At 43.7% G+C, this 15,924-nt stretch overlaps 1 protein-coding gene across 11 annotated transcripts in view; it reads right to left on the reverse strand.

Moving 5' to 3' along the window:
* The window catches only part of Dnajb6 (DnaJ heat shock protein family (Hsp40) member B6), a 221,972-nt gene extending 219,204 nt beyond the window's left edge, over positions 1-2,768 (reverse strand). For 8 of the 11 annotated variants that reach the window (XR_010065653.1, XR_010065652.1, XM_063286219.1 and 5 more), the window contains exon 1: positions 2,630-2,756. The gene's annotated coding sequence lies outside the window, so the exon portion shown is untranslated. 11 annotated transcript variants of the gene reach the window in all.
* Positions 2,769-15,924: the final 13,156 nt, after the last annotated feature.

Below are 15,924 nucleotides of genomic sequence, written 5' to 3' on the forward strand. Positions count from 1 at the left end.
CTGTTTTCACAGTTTGCAAGAATATTCATTACCCAATATACTATTTAGCTCACATCTAACACTGAAATCAACAATACTTTTGTTTTTAAGGAAGATCTCACTATACAGACCTAGGTGACATCCAACTCAGGAGGACACTGGTCCACCTCTGACTCAAGGAATAATTTGTTTGGCTTTTTGTTTGGTTTTTCTGAGACAGGGTTTCACTGTGTAGTCCTGGCTGTCCTAAACTCCAACTGTAAACCATGTTGGCTTCCAGCTCTCAGAGATCAGCTTGCTTCTTTCTGCCTTCTGAATACTAGGATTAAAGGTATGGACCATTATTGCCTGGCAGACAATGATTTCTTTAAGATATTCCACTCTAAAGCTCAATGATCTGAGTTCACTTGTTCATCTTCCACTGAACAAAAGCAAACTTGTCAGGCTATGGAGTTGGCCAGCTGGCCAAACAATTCAGTCCCACTTGTCTTACAACCTAAATTCCATCCCAGGAACCTACTGAAATAGAGAGTTGACTCCCTAACATTGTATGTACTCTGGGCCAAGCATGGGGAATATTAGTGAAGTCAAAGCAGAATTCAAGGCCAGCCTGATCTATATACCAAGCTACAGCTAAAAAGTGAGACCTGTAGTCAAGAGGTAGAAGAAAAAAGGGCAGGATGTGGTGGTGCATCTTTGATCTCAGCGCTTGGGAGGCTGATCATTGGGTTCCAGGTTAACACGCTGAGACCCTAAACTCAAAATCAAAAAGAACAAACTCAGCACTGGCAGTGCACAGCTATATAAACAGAGCATACTGGCCAGAAAGTCGGATTCCCAGGCATAGGCTATAAGATACACATTTCATATATACACACACATAAACACAATAAAAATATTTTAAAAGCCAACTTTCTCAGCTGGACATAGTGAGTACTGCCTTCAGTGCACTTAGGAGGGCAGAGGCAGAGGAATCTGAATTCAAGGCCAGCTTGGTATACAGAGCAAATTCAGGACAGCCAGGGATACACAAAGAAACCCCATCTTCTGTCTCGGGCAGGGGTTTCGGGTGGGGGGAACAACTTCCAAGAGACACAAGAGGGCCGGAAATCTAAGAGGTCTGCCTGGGCAAAAGAGTGAACAGAAGAGAAGACTGGAGCTGGAGAGATGCTCAGTGGTTAAGAACACTGACTGCTCTCCCAGAGGTCCTGAGTTCAATTCCCAGCAACCACATGGTGGCTCACAACCATCTGTAATAAGATTTGATGCCCTCTTCTGGTGTGTCTGAAGATAGCTACAGTGTACTTATATATAATAAATTAATTAACCCATTCCTACAAAAGGCAGCATTTCTTCCCGTATTTCATGTTCTTCCTAATCCCAAAGCTCTACCCGAAGTTCACTGCAAGTGTCTGTACTGATCACATAGTAATCACACACCAGAGGGCAATTCCACCTGTGGTGGTGACGTCCCAAAGGACAAGGAGTACGGTAACAGATATGAAAACTTTCTTTCAGGTATCAGTAAGTCTGATACACTTCATTTCAGGTATCAAATGTCAAGACGCCTGCTCTTTAGCTGTTCCCTCCTCTGGCTTTTACATCCAATATTTCTACTAAAACGGTTGCCTTATAGTAGCTATCACTTATTTCCCTAGCAAGCAGAATCTCCTAAGATTCTAGGGTCTAGATCGAATGCACAAACCCTAACCACAAATCTATGATTCTAATAAAAACGATAATAATAATAATAATAATAACAACAATAATAAGGTGGGCACACACTCCTCACTGTAGGCATTCCCCACCTTATTAGGTGGGACCATCCCCGCCATTCCCTATCAACGGTTCACAAACAGCTTCGGTAACAAAGCTTTTAAAACTTGACAAACTCATTCTGTAAAACTCTCTGTCTCAAAAAAAAAAAAAAATTTTAAGACAACCTTTCAGTTTGCAGTGCAGAGTTCCCTAGTCTACACAGCCGAAGTAAATTAAGACTTAATGTAAACTTCAGTTACATAAACTTTATTACATAAACCACAGCAAAGCAACCTTCAAGGCCAACAGCAAACGAGTTTTAAAAGTAAACTAAGCCAGGCAGATCGCCTAGCAAACTTCCCCAACAGTCCCAGGAGCATCCTGGAAACCAAACCGCCTTGGCCTTCTCACCGGCCCCCTTCGCAGCCTGGTGGCCTGGGCCAGTGACTGTGCCTTCCTGGGAGTTCTGCTCTTCGCATGCCACCTGACCCCTTGCTTACAGAATGCACTGAGGACACCAGGACACGGTGACACCAGCCTCGCCGACTCCTGGAGCTCTGCGGCCGACCTAGCGCGTGCCGGGCCCCAACCGCCACTGCTAACCAGAGAGCCTGGGAAGCGGACCGGAGCTAAGCCCCAAGCTAGGCCTGACCAGGAACCGCAAAAACGCTCTCTACAGACCCAACCTAGAACCAGCCCAGACCAAGAACTAGACACAGACTACAGCTTGGACTGGGACCCGTTCGGCCCTAGCGAGCAATACCCGCCGGCCCCACTGTCGAGCCGGTTTCCAGAACCCGTATTCCGGGTGCCAAGCGGGTTAGCTCACCCGCAAACCCTCTCCTCCCGCCGCAGTCAACCCCGCTTTCCGCCCCAATACGCGGACCCTCACCGAGGACGCGGCGGCCAGCGAGGGGGGAAGTCAGGCGGCCGGTCTCCTCGCGGCTCTGGCACAGTGCGCTGGTGGCGGTGGCGGCGTCTCCTCGCGCTTTCCTTTCTCTCCTTTTCTCCAACAACAAACAGGAAGTGCGTCACGCGGTGGCGGCGCGGCGACGTCGACTTCCGCCCGGCCCTGAAGCTAGCGTGCACAGCAGCTTCCTTGGTCGTCGGATCCGATAGCGCGCGTCTCCCAGACCTGAAGATTCTCGGAGCTGAGCATGGTGGAACTCTAGAGGGTTTATATAGGCGACTGAATAGAGTGGGAAACCGCCACCTTTCGCAAGCCCTGAGCCTGGAGGACTCTAAAGCCTGAGGCGACCTGTAGACAATCCTGCGTTTGCCGGAAGCAGGCTGGGAGGAAGGACGCTCACAGCCTCTGACTGTGGATTCTGAGATAACGAGCTGCTAGCATAATATGACTCACACTCCCAATGGACGTTGAGAGCTGTGGTCCCGACTTAGATCCTCCTCAGTGCCCCGTCCCCAGCCCTGATCTTACTTGAACCGTGAGAGGCCCCATCATTACTTACATGGAGTGCCGAATCTGGATTTCAACCACTTTTTTAAAATAAAGATGAATTTATTTTATGAATATGAGTATACTGTCACTGTCTTCAGGCAAACCAGAAGAGGACATCGGTTCCCATTACAGGTGATGTGAGCCGCCATGTGGATGCTGGGAATAGAACTCAAGACTTCCTGGGAGAACAGCCAGTGCTCTTAACCACTGAACCACCTCTCCAGACCCTCAACCACCTTCTTACCACATGGCATTCTTTTTTTTTCCTTTGCTCGTTTTTGTTTTGTTTTTGAGTGCAAAATTTGATTTTCCTAGTGGTAGACATTGAACCCCAAGGCTTTGTACATGCTAAACACTCTACCCTAGAAGCCTACCCCAGCCCTCTTTTGAAAAGGTTGCAGCTTAGTTGCTCCCTCTGACTTTGAACTTTCCAGAATTACAGGTTTGGGATGACATCCTTCACAACCACCGGGCCTAGTTTTCATTGAGATGCCGAACCAAAGGCATTTTGCACATTTTCTACAGCCTGGTCCACAGCTAATTCCAGGACAGCTGAATGTACGTACACAGTTCCAATGCTGTACCCCCGAGCCGCATCTGCCTGACTTTATGGACTAAGGTCAGCACCATACTCAGTCTGTCCTGATTTTGAGGGCTCTGACTCTTCTCAGTGGCCCACCCACTGCTCACCCCCCATGTGGAGAAGTTATATAAACTCCTACAGCTAACAGGAGGGCTGAATATTGATGTTCATGTAGTGCCTTCATGTGTGCAAAATTGTATATACCTTTCTCTTGTTAATGTGCCTACTGTCCATCTATTTAATAGACTTGTTAGATAAAAATTACAGCAGGTTGTCTATGTAGTGAAAACTTTTGCACTTGGCCAACACAGTGAGCTAAAAGCCAAAATGAAGTCAAAAGTCAAACGGAAACAAGTTGTTTGTGCTGGCTAGTTTAGATCAACTTGATACAAACTAATCTTCAGAAAGGAGGGAGCCTCAGTTGAGAAAAGGATCTTGCTGTAGACAATCCTGTAAGGCATTTTCCTAATTAGTATGGATGTGGGAGGGTTCAGCCCATTGTGAATATGGCTGCCCCTCAGCTGTTCCTCCTGGGTTCCATTAAGAAAGGCCCTGGAGCAAGGCAGGAAGCAGCACTCCTCTATGTCCTCTGCATCAGCTCCTGCCTCCAGGAACCTGAACTGCCTAGATACTGTTGTCGAAGTGTAAACAAGCCAAATACCCTAGTCCCCAAGTTGTTTTGTGGCTTTCATTACAGCAATAGTAACCCTAACTAAAAACTGCTCTTCCTAGAAAAGATTCCAACTGGCTGGCCAGTTTCAATTGACATGATAATAAAGTTACTCTACCTTAATCCTTATTTAGACAGAAACCTCACATTAACCTACTGGTTGCCTTTCTAAGGCTAGGTCTCTCGGGCCCATTATGCTAGAAAAGTAACTTTGAAAAGCCCAGTGGCTTCTTTGTTTATGCCTTCTTTCCTTGATCATCTCAATAAACTACCAAAATCAGGAAGACTTGCCTGATTCTAGAATTGAAAATAAAGTCAGTTAAGACTGAACTTGGGCTGGGTGGTGGTTGTAGAGCAGGCCTTTAATCCCAGCACTTGGAAGATAGAGGTGGGGATCTTTGAGTTCAAAGGCCAGCCTGGTGCACAGATAGTTCCAGGACAGCTGAATGTATGTACACAGAGAACTCTGCTTCGGAGGTGGGGTGGAAATGGGCTTGCGGGTGATAGCACAAACCAATAATCCCAGCATTCTAAAGGATGATATGGGATTACCAAGAGTTCACAGTGATCTGAAACTATTTGAATTAGTCTTAATAATAATAATAATAATAATAATAATAATAATAATACTGTTAAAACATGCTGCATTTGAGAGACTGGGTGATTAAGAAACTGAAACAGAAGGATTACCAAAACCCAAAGTCAACCTGGACTACAAAGTTGAGACCCTGTCTCAAAAATAAAAGAACTGAAAGAGCTTGAAGGGGCTTAAGACCCCATATGAACAACAATGCCAACCAACCAGAGCTTCCAGGGACTAAGCCACTACCCAAAGACTATATATACATGGACTGACCCTGGGCTCCAACTGTATAGGTAGCAATGAATAGCCTAGTAAGGGCACCAGAGGAAGGGGAAGCCCTTGGTCCTGCCAAGGCTGGACCCCAGTGAACAGGATTCTTGTGGGGAGGGAAGTAATAGGAGAATGGGGAGGGGAACACCCATATAGAAGGGGAGGAAGAGGGGCTAGGGGGATGATGTAAATAAGAAATACCCAATTTAATAAAGATGGAGAAAAAAATTTAAAAAAATTTTTTTAAAGTGTAGCCAATCAAGTTAGCCTTTAATCCCAACACTCAGGAGACAGAAAAGGGAGGATTTCTGTAAGCTTGAGGACAGCCTGGTCTACATAGAGTTCCAGAGTGAACTCATATCCATAGTTGAGCATTTGAAAAGCTGAGGCAAGAGAAAAAGGAATTCAAGGAAAACTTTAGATGCCTTAAAAAGGAAAGGGGGAAAAATTGTAATTTTGTCCTTTGACATCAGTACTTTTAGCTCAAAAGGTAAAAGAAAACTTTGTACTTAGCCACTAAAGTTTCCTCATTTTAGACATCTGGAACATCCCATTGGTGGTTCTAATGTTTCTACATCAGTACTTACTAATGGGAGGGAGGGTACTGGAGGAGTGATTTAGTAGCCTAGGGTGGCACAGGAAGGAAATATTCACAGAGACCCTTGTGCCCCTTTCTTCAGCTGTCAGACTTGAAGCAATAGATAATACAGAATTGAATAAGATAATAAATAATAAGGAATTAAAATTTCCCCAGGATCCATGCTAGGGGGAAGGAAAGATAAGAAGAGCTTGCCTCTCAGAATGATACTATCTCACAGAACAGCACATGTGTATGTAGTTCCTGGCTTCTAACTTCATCATATCTATAACAATGGCTACAGAAATGAATCTTTCTAACTTGTCCAAGTTACAAAAGAAATGCATTCATTATCCTAAACCAGTTATAGATCCTGTGATGGCTATTGTTGGTTGTCAACTATATTTGGATTACACCTGTAATCTGGGCCTTACTTTTTGCTGGAAGCCTATATAAGGATATGGTAGAAAGAAGGCTTTGCTCTTTGCCTGCTTGTCCTCATTTTCCTAGCACATCCATTCCTTCACTTGGCATTGGAGCCTATTCCTTCGGGATTCCAGCACATACAGAGACCAGCTGAGACCCCCAACATTGTGGAACTGATCAACTCCTAGGCTCTTATACTTTTGTTCACAGCTAGTGATTGTTCAATTAGTTGATCTGCAGCCTGAATGTAATCCCAATAAATGCTGTTTATATAACATGATATATGACATATCATATGTATTATATTCCATAAATTCTGTAATTCTAGAGAACTCTGACTAATACATTACCACTTGTCTGTACTTCTAGCACTTGGGATGTGGAGGCAGGGTAATATTCAAGCTCATTATCAATTACATAGTAAGTTCCAGACCAGCCTGAGACACATGAGATTCTGTCTCTAAAAGCTAGATAAATGTGTGTGTGTGAACGTGAGCACACACGTGCCCATGCACACCCTGGGAGTTGAAAGTAAATGGCCTTATGAGTGCTAAGCAAGTGCTTTAACAATAAACTATTTAAAAAAGAAAAGTCATCAGGCATGGTGGTGATACATGCCTTTAATCCCAGCACTGAGAGGTGGGCAGAGGCAAGCAGATCTCTGTAAATTCGAGGCCAGCCTGGGGTACACAATCATCACAATAGGATCCTGTCCCAATAAATAAATAAATAAATAAATAAATAAATAAATAAATAAATAAATAAATAAATAAACAAACAAACTAAACTTAACTCAGACACACTGCTTTATGGGTTTTTTTTTTTTTTTGTCTTTTAGTGGGTTAAACAATGTCTATTCAAAAAGAAATGACACAAATACCTGGGCTGGAGAGATGGCTCAGAGAGATGCTCTTCCAGAGGTCCTGAGTTCAATTCTGAGCAACCACCTGGTGGCTCACAACCATCTGTATTGAGATTCATTGCCCTTTCCTGGCCTGCAGGCATACATGCAGGCAGAAAGCTGTATGATGTATACTAAATAAATAAATATTATAAAAAAATGGCACAAATATCTAGCATCTCATAATAGAGTCTAAGATCATCTCCTCAAAAACTAGGTTTTATTCAGCTGTACACCACTCAAGCCAGTCAGGCACAGTCACATTTAATTCTATCTGCCAACCTGCTGAGGGAATTTTATTTACATCTGAGTGTTGACAGTACCATCATGTGACATTTCACATTTAAATAAGTCCCCGCAGCCATTGTGAGCTAATCTTGAGATGCAGGCAACATGGGTTTTAAATAGTACAATGTCAGGATAGCCAGAGATAATCTCTCTTCCCCTACAAAATAAATAAATAAATTACCTAAAAAAGCAATATGTAGATATCTAGGACAAAAGCCAACCCCACACACAGCCTACAGCGGTTAGGGAAGAATAGGTGTGAAAACTCCAGACTAAATAAATGTGTACATGAGTACACAACTTATGTTGATGTACATAAGTGAATTCTGTTAAAAACACAGAATTGCAGAGCTCTGCCATGAGATTAAGGATCCACACTGTAGCTAATGTCACTTACCTAGACAATGAGGTAAGATGACCTCCACATGGACCAGATGTTAGGGCCTAAGTAACTATCACCTATTTTGTGCTGTTACTTATGTCATAAGGAAACTTTCTCATATACTGTTCCTGCTGTTACTGGGATATGCTATGGTTTTCTTGGACACCAGTCACAACAGAAGTCAGCTAGAACTGCTTTGTACAGTTAGCCACAATAAGCTTGGACCTGAACCATCCACCCACCTGTGCCTGTGTGTGAGGTTTGTTTTTTTTTTTTTGGAGCTGGGGACCGAACCCAGGGCCTTGCGCTCCCTAGGCGAGCGCTCTACCACTGAGCTAAATCCCCAACCCCATTATGGTACTTCCCTTTATAAGCTGCCCCTGGTATGGAACCCAACATAGGAGACACCTGAACCTATTTGAAATAAGACTTCCATTTCAAGTAGGGATCCAATAAAGTTTAAGTTCCAAGATCTCTCTGGGAACTGACATCCTACTTTGCAGAAAGAGACATGTACATGGGTAGCTGACATCCCAGTTGACAAGTTAAGACATGAATGTTAGACAACACAAGTCCCCTGCTACAGGTCCCAACCGATGGGAACAGGATAAATGTACAACCAAGACATGTCCTAAAGAAAAAAGGTGCATCCCTAAATCCTGATTGGTGGAATAACGGCACAGATAATTTATAGATATCAGGCTTTAAAAGCACTATGGGATATCGACTCAAAGTCACAGCAGCCAACTCTCTAGAGTCTTCACTGTGGGCCTGATCGATCAGTCGTGGGGTATGGGTTTAATAAACCATCCCTATTTGACTGAGATCAGTGTTTGTGTAGCGATTCCCAGACCCCAACACCAGAAAGGACTCAAATTGAATAAAAAGTGTTTGGAGATAAAAGACAAAATACAGAAGCAAAGAACAGGCCTTAGGCCAGAAAGCATGTTGTCCTCACAAGCAGGGCTCCAGCAGGGATAACAGGAGGCCAATAGGAGAGAACAGAGTCCATCTTGCAAGTAGTGTTCACAATGAGAAGAGACAATGACATGACTAAGCTGTGGTTTCCAGAAAGATCTTTTAGAGATCTAGCTGTTTCCCGTGTTCTCTTTCCTCGTCAGTAAAGCAGAGATAATGGGCTTGGGTGGAGGTCACCTGTGTGTTTAGATCATTCCTAGACGTGTACTCACACTCAGAACTAACAGCTCTTCTTCCCGGCCTCTGACAAATGCAGGTAAGGGGATAGCACCCTGAGAGAGTGTGCAAATGACAAGGAGAGATTTGTAGACAAACATGCACATGTGTCTCTCTCTCTCTCTCACACACACACACACACTGCCCAACCCTCCTTGAATCCAGGGACCTTAAATGAAGGTCCTAAAAGACAGTCTATCCATTTCATCAAACTGTAAAATTTATCTTTCATCTAATAGCAGAAATTTGCCCTAAGACAATAAGTGCAGAAGTGGGAAAGAAAAATAAGACACACACATAAGTCCTGAATTTGTAGATAATTAGTTCCTCCTTTCTGTGAATTGAATGCAAGGCATGAAAATAGCCATAGGGGACTGCTTAGCAACTAGAAGGCCTGGATTCGGTATCTAACACTCCAAAAGTAAATACATCAGGAAGAGACATATAACTATATTTAATGACATAGCATATATCCAGGATATATTTCTTTTTATGGTTTTTAAATGTTTTCATTATTTTTCAGTCTATGTATATTCATGTGTATGGCAGAGAACCATGTTCAGTGTTGGTCTTTGCCTTCTACCTTGCTTGAAACAGAGACTGTTGTTTTTTGTTTTTCCCATTGTATAAACCAGTTTGAGTGCTTACAAAGATTCTCCTGTCCCACCTTCCATCTTCCCATAGGTACCCAGGGATTATAAACGTTCTGGCTACTGTGTTTAGGTTTGACATGGGTTCTAAGTTGTAATGCTAGCTGTTAATGAAAAAAGAATGACAGTTTGTGGTTTGGATGAGGAATGGAGATGATACTCATCTTCAGAAGATGAGTTTTATTGAAGAGAGAGGCCACATAACCTCAGAGGCCAAGAGATGGAGAGCATTGTAAGAGACAATACATCATACAAGAGACAGTATGGTTCTAAGATGGACTTTATAGAAACATTTAGAAAGTTAGCTTAGAGGCCAGGTATGGTGGTGCAAGCCTTTAATCCCAACACTCAGAAGCCAGAGGCAGCCGGCCAGCCTGATCAACATAGTAACAGGTTTTCTTCTCCAGTGAAATAAGCCAATTAAGACCAAATTGAGAGTATAAAGGGAGGTTTACTGGGGACAACTCTCAAGCAAGTTCCCTGATCTCACAGGAGGAGGTCAGGGAAGGTACCAAGTAGATGAGGGAGGCAGAGGGAGGTGGTTGGGGAGAGAAAAGGGGAAAGAAAAAGAAAGAAGGAAAGAGAGAAGGGAGAGGAAAGGGGCAGATGGAGGGGGAAGTGGGGGGTGGGAGGGGGCAGAGAGCCAAAATGTCTGGTTTATTTAAGGGAAGAGCCTCTGGTGGGGGAGGGGAAACTCCAGACTGGAAAGTCCAGTATAGTTGGTGGGGTACCTAACCATACCTTGCAACAAGTAGGGACTGAAGGATGCTGGGAGAACCTAGAGGCCAGGTCTACTTTGATATGTTAAATAGGCAGCTCGGTCTCTGTTCCTGGGTCTATCCTGGGATGTCCAACATCCCTTCCAAACCAGGGTGGGTTATGAAGTGAGATCATCTCCAAACACACACACAAAAAGAACCTTGCATGCAATAAGCACACATGCTCCACCACTGAGCTGCACTCTAGCCTCTTTTACTGTTTGTTTTGAGATAGAGTTTCATTAAGTTGACCAGACTGATCTTGAACACACTGCTGCTCACAAGGGCCTTAAACTTAAGGTCTTCCTTGGGGGCTGGAGAGAGGGCTCAGTGGTTAAGAGCACCGACTGTTCTTCCAGAAGTCCTGAATTCAAATCCCAGCAATCACATGGTGGCTCACAACCATCTGTAATGGGATCTGATGCCCTCTTCTGGTGTGTCTAAAGACAGCTACAGTGCACTCACATATAATAAATAAATAAAATATTAAAAAAAAAAACTTAAGGTCTTCCTTCCTTATGCTCCTAAGTAGCTAGAATTATAGGGCTGTGGTTTCAGATTTAGCTAGAAAAGAAATATTTACAAAATTAAAACCATGGATAACAGACTCAGAATACTGTACATGTGGTTAAAATAAAGTCAAGGTTAAGTATGAGGGGTACGTTTTTACTTAGCCATTGATTGAACATGTCTTAAACTCCCAATGTATATCAGCATTACCCTGGACTCCAGGACAGGATCTGGCCCTGAAGGAGCATCATCCTGGAAGAAAACTCCCATCTAGTGTTCTAATACAGGCTCCAGACCCAGTGCAGTGGCTCAGAGAGTATGTGCTATGAATGGCTGCCCAGGGTGACAATGGAGAATACTAGAGGCAGAGGTCATGTCTATGGGTGACATGTTTTGGTTGTTTTCAGAGACAGAGTTTCTCTGTGTAGTCTGGGTGTCCTGGAATTAACTCTGTATACCAGGCTGACCTCAAACACAGAAATTTGCCTGTGCCACCACCAACTGGCATAGTATACTTTTTTTTTTTTTTTGGAGCTGGGGACCGAACCCAGGGTCTTGCCCTTGCTAGGCAAGCGCTCTACCACTGAGCTAAATCCCCGACCCCATAGTATACTATTTTTAAAGCAAGCTTTTTCACATTCTCAGGATACCTTTTGGGAAACTCTTTTCTGAGTATAGGAAAATAATTCTACCAGGCAATAGCTCAATGGAAGACTTTTGGTTAATGTGTGGTGACACTGGGTTGGATCCCTGGTATTAATTTAAACATGCAAAACAAATAAATAAAGGAAGGTGTAGTGGCACAGGCCTTTAAGTCCAGCATTCTGGAGATAAAGGCAAAGAGATCTCTGTGAGTTCAAGGCCAGCCTGGTTTGTAGATCTAGTTCCTGGCTAGTAGCCAGGGCTACTCAGAGAAGTCCTATGGAGGTAGGGGTGCAGGGGGGAGGGGGCCTCTACTCATTCCACCATCACTGAAAGTTCTGGGCCTGCTAAACTCTATCTCTGAATTACAGTGCCAGCCATCTTTTAATTTTTTAAAAATGTACCTTTATCTGTTGTGCTCTTGTGTGTATATACCAATATTACGGGATATGTGACAATCATTCTCAGCTAAATAGTGAGTTCAAGGTCAGCTGGAACTACATGAGATGCAAGACTTTAGAAAATCATCTGTGACAATGAAGATGACCAGAGATTGAACACTGCTTCTAGTCATCCTGTGAATGACCCTCTCCGTTTTCCTTAGCCAGGGCTACCCTTGTTTTCTCTCATTGGACTTTAAGTCTCCACTTTGAGTATGCTTTAACCAATCATCCCAAGCTTCCTGCTCTGACCAGAAGCTCAGCAGGGTGAATAGAGGGAACAAAAAAGGCAGGAGCAGCATTTGTAATGAATTCTTCCAGAGAACTGACCTCCCAGTCCTAGCATGCTCAAGGCCCTGGATTCAGTCCCCAGCAAAACACAGACATATACCTCTGAGTAAATAAGATTTTAAAAATGAGCTGAAAAGTAATGAGATTCCTGATGCCAGAGGTATTCAAGCAAAGATCGTTGTAAAAGCCCAGGATCCATCAAACTTGGCTTCTCTTACTGTCAGCCATCTATACATTTATTCAACCCATACTTACTCAGTGACCTGCAAAAGTGGAGTGGCACAAGGCAGTATCACAGTGCAAGTCCTTGTCACAGTCACACATCAAATCTGTCTGTGGTCTTCCAGAAAACACTCACATCTGCACTAACCACACGAAGTACAGCAAAGAGCTGTTAATGACAACAAAGTACTCTGAACGCCTTTTACGGATCTTCCAACTCCAGCCTGACTTTTGTTTCTCTGCGACAGAGTCTAACAAAACCCAAGTTGATCTCTACCTTACTGATGTGGCAGGAAATGACCTGAAATGCCTGATCTTTCTGCCTCCACCTTATAAGTTGAAACTTCAGGCATGTACCAACCATCACTTGAGTATCTCCTGAGGGAAAATTTCAAGTGCACACAACTCTAGAGTGGCCAGTTTTTAGTAAAAGAATTGTGAGCATGGGAAGTTCCCAAGCAGGCCTTTTCATTTTTCTCCAGGGCCCTAAGGTCCATTCTACCATGACCCTCATTTGGCATGAAATTAACCAGACTTAGAGCAAAAGGGGCCTTGGAAATGAGCAGAGCAGGACTCCATTATCCAGACCAGAGAAGAGGCTCCAAGATAATGTCAGTGGCTTCCCAGCTGTTCTGGGTCATCAGAAGAGAGAAGAGCTGGGTGAGGCTGTCCTCACCGCACTCCCACTCACACCCAGAAGGATGCCCGGCAGAGTCGAAAGGCCAACTGACACCGCACTGGAGAGTAAGAATGAAAGTGAACATACAGCTCCCAGAACGCTGTGGTTGGCTACTGCCTTCTCAACACCTGAGAAGGACAAGCACAGAAGACATGGAGGCCCATGTCCTGAATTCATAGATCCTGGGGTACTCAATCACATGTGGGATGTATACCTCTCCAGACTCCTCTCCAGACTCCTCTGCAGATAGAGCCCTCCAAAACAGCCCCTTAGTCGCCTTGCTTTTGTTCTGTCACCAAGGTTCCCAAACACTATACTTCCCCTTTTGTAAAAGGTGGAATTTGGCCAGATCTCTTTTCTAATTGACTTTTCAGTCCTACAAGATGGCTGTCCGGGACTGAAATGAAAACTAGACACAAGAGTTCCCACCCTTTCCTTTATCTTCCTCCTCTTTTTCCACCTTCCGATTCTCAATCCTCCCCACCCCCCATGGATTGAATAGAGTCAGACCTAGTGACTCTGTCGCAGAGAAACAAAAGTCAGGCTGGAGTTGGAAGATCCGTAAAAGGCGTTCAGAGTACTTTGTTGTCATTAACAGCTCTTTGCTGTACTTCGTGTGGTTAGTGCAGATGTGAGTGTTTTCTGGAAGACCACAGACAGATTTGATGTGTGACTGTGACAAGGACTTGCACTGTGATACTGCCTTGTGCCACTCCACTTTTGCAGGTCACTGAGTAAGTATGGGTTGAATAAATGTATAGATGGCTGACAGTAAGAGAAGCCAAGTTTGATGGATCCTGGGCTTTTACAACGATCTTTGCTTGAATACCTCTGGCATCAGGAATCTCATTACTTTTCAGCTCATTTTTAAAATCTTATTTACTCAGACCTAGTGGAAGGTGTGTGTGCTTGCATACTCCAGGGCACAGTAAAGGCACCCTATTCTCCTACTGACTGCCCATCAACACAAGTTTTCTATTGCAGCAGCATGGAGAGACAAAGCCAGTTATAAGGCAGAGAGAGGGAAAAGGAGTCCCTTCACCCAGAGTCTGGCTGAAACCTCTTGCCAGATGATGTTTAAGAATTCTAACACGAGGTCTGAGGAGATGACTCAGTAAAGAACATTAGTTGCTCTTTCCAGAGGACCTGAGTTCAATTCACAATCAGGTGATTCACAGCTGCCTAGAACTCCAGCTCCAGGGAATGTGATGCACTCTTCTGACATATGCACGATTGCACGTATACCTGGTTTATCCTTCCTCTGAGCTCCTCTCTTTCAAAAGACTCTATTATCAAATCTATGTAAACTCTTTTTTTTAGGCTGGAAATGAACAACTCATTAATCCCAGAATTTGAGAGGTGGAGGATCTCTGTGAGTTCAGTTCATCAAAAACTACGGAAGGTGTAGAATGAGACTTCTGTTTTAAAAAAAAGAAAAAACAAAACAAAACAAAATAGGTCTCTGAAAAGAAATCCTCAGGCTGTAAACACAGACATCACTGATGTTACCACTTCCATTTTCCTTTTTATTTTTTAATTTTTTTATTTTTGAGGCAAGGTCTTACTGTCTTGCTAATGTAGTCCTCACTGGTAACAACACAGAGATCTTCTTGCCTTAGCCTCCAGAGTTTAGAGATTACAGGTGAGAGCCACCATATTCAACACCCCTCGACTGAACCATTTGGGAAAAAATGGATTCATGGATCTGGTAGTATAAGCCAGAGCTCCAGGCAAGCCTTGTGCACCAGCTCCTGGGTTCAATCTCTTGAAAACACTATTCTCAATGTCAACAAAGACACACGAACAGATCTAATTTCTCTTTACAGAATGGTGTGCCATGACCCAAGCCAAGTTAGCAAGCATGACACAGTGTAGACTTGTCTTTTTCCTGTTGGCTGGGACAATCTGACCTCAGTCTTGTGACTGGCTAGTTTAAAAGAGTTGGTGCAAAGAACGGAAGAAGATAGGGGAAGGGCTAGCAGGTTCTAGGAAGGCAGTGGTGCTTTTGTATAAACAAAATGTTGATTAAAAGATGTGCAGCAGGGTTGGGGATTTAGCTCAGCGGTACAGCGCTTGCCTAGCAAGTGCAAGGCCCTGGGTTCGGTCCCCAGCTCTGAGAAAAAAAAAAAAAAAGAAGAAAAGAAAAAAAAAAGATGTGCAGCAAAGTTTTACAGGTAGGATAGATTTGTGGAATCTTGGCAGACTAGTTATCTTGGATAAAAAAACAAATAAACATACCAAAACAGTCTCCTACCGTTCCCCCCCAAGAAAGGAAGAGAGAAAAAGAAAGCAGAGTAGGGTGCAGATGTATTTCCACTCCAAGTGTTTATCATTTTACAACCTAGGAATGGGGTGGTTGCTATGTAACTTTGCTGCTCTAGATTTAAAGCTCTTGGCATAGTTGCTTTGAGCTGAGCTCCTGCATAGGATACCAACAGAGTAAATCAGTCACCAGAGGAAATGCCCCAAAGTCAAACACACTTGATGGCAGAGCCCCAAGCAGACCAGCTCTTTCTGAAAACTGGCTCCATCCAGGCCAGTGTCAGAAAGTCCCCATGCTCTGAGGCTTACAGAAAGAAACCCAAGCTACCCAGTATTCCCATGTTTCAAAAACATGTTTAGCTATTGCCTGGTAGAATACCCCTTCTATTTTTGCCCTTCC

The sequence above is a fragment of the Rattus norvegicus genome, chromosome 4 (genome assembly GCF_036323735.1).
Source record: "Rattus norvegicus strain BN/NHsdMcwi chromosome 4, GRCr8, whole genome shotgun sequence".
Taxonomy (NCBI): Eukaryota; Metazoa; Chordata; class Mammalia; order Rodentia; family Muridae; genus Rattus; species Rattus norvegicus.